The sequence below is a fragment of the Octopus bimaculoides genome, chromosome 11 (assembly GCF_001194135.2).
Source record: "Octopus bimaculoides isolate UCB-OBI-ISO-001 chromosome 11, ASM119413v2, whole genome shotgun sequence".
Lineage (NCBI taxonomy): Eukaryota > Metazoa > Mollusca > Cephalopoda > Octopoda > Octopodidae > Octopus > Octopus bimaculoides.
Genome location: NC_068991.1, coordinates 8,885,031 through 8,885,788, shown reverse-complemented (window position 1 = coordinate 8,885,788; position 758 = coordinate 8,885,031).

Below are 758 nucleotides of genomic sequence, written 5' to 3'. Positions count from 1 at the left end.
TTATATACGTACACATGCATACATATACATATGCGTATGCATAGATAGACAGATAGATAGATAGATAGATAGATAGATAGATAGGTAGATAGATAGGTAGATAGATAGGTAGGTAGATAGATAGATAGATAGATAGATAGATAGATAGATAGATAGATAGATAGATAGGTGATACCGTTGCAATAGGAAACACAACCAGCTGACAATCAAACATTTTGTTCTGGTGGTGGGGTGGAGCAGGAGGGCTATAAATATTCTTTTACATAATAAACTGTCTTTTTTTTGTGCATGTATGTGGGTCATTAGGATTTCATTTCATCGACAGGGTTTTCGCATAAGGCCCGACTGCAGCGGGGGTAATGAAGGTGGAGAGGATGGCCATCGTAGGGTCAGGGATTTTTACAGTGGTGGTAGTGGTGGTGCTGCAATTTGTAGGGGTCGCGGTTGTGATAATCGTATTGGTTGTCCCAAGTAAGTGTGGTTTTCATGACGGTGGCGTTAGTGGTTTTAGTGGCAGCGGTGAGTAGTGGTAGTGGTGGTGATTGTGATTGTGGCGATTGTAGCGTTGACTGTTGCCTGTGGTGATGATAGTAGTCGTGTGTGTGTATGTATATATGTCTGTATGAATGTGTGTGTATATGTGTGTGTGTGTGTATATATATATTTGTATATATATATACATATATAAATATATATATATATATATGTATATATATATATATATATATATATATATATATATATATATATATATATAT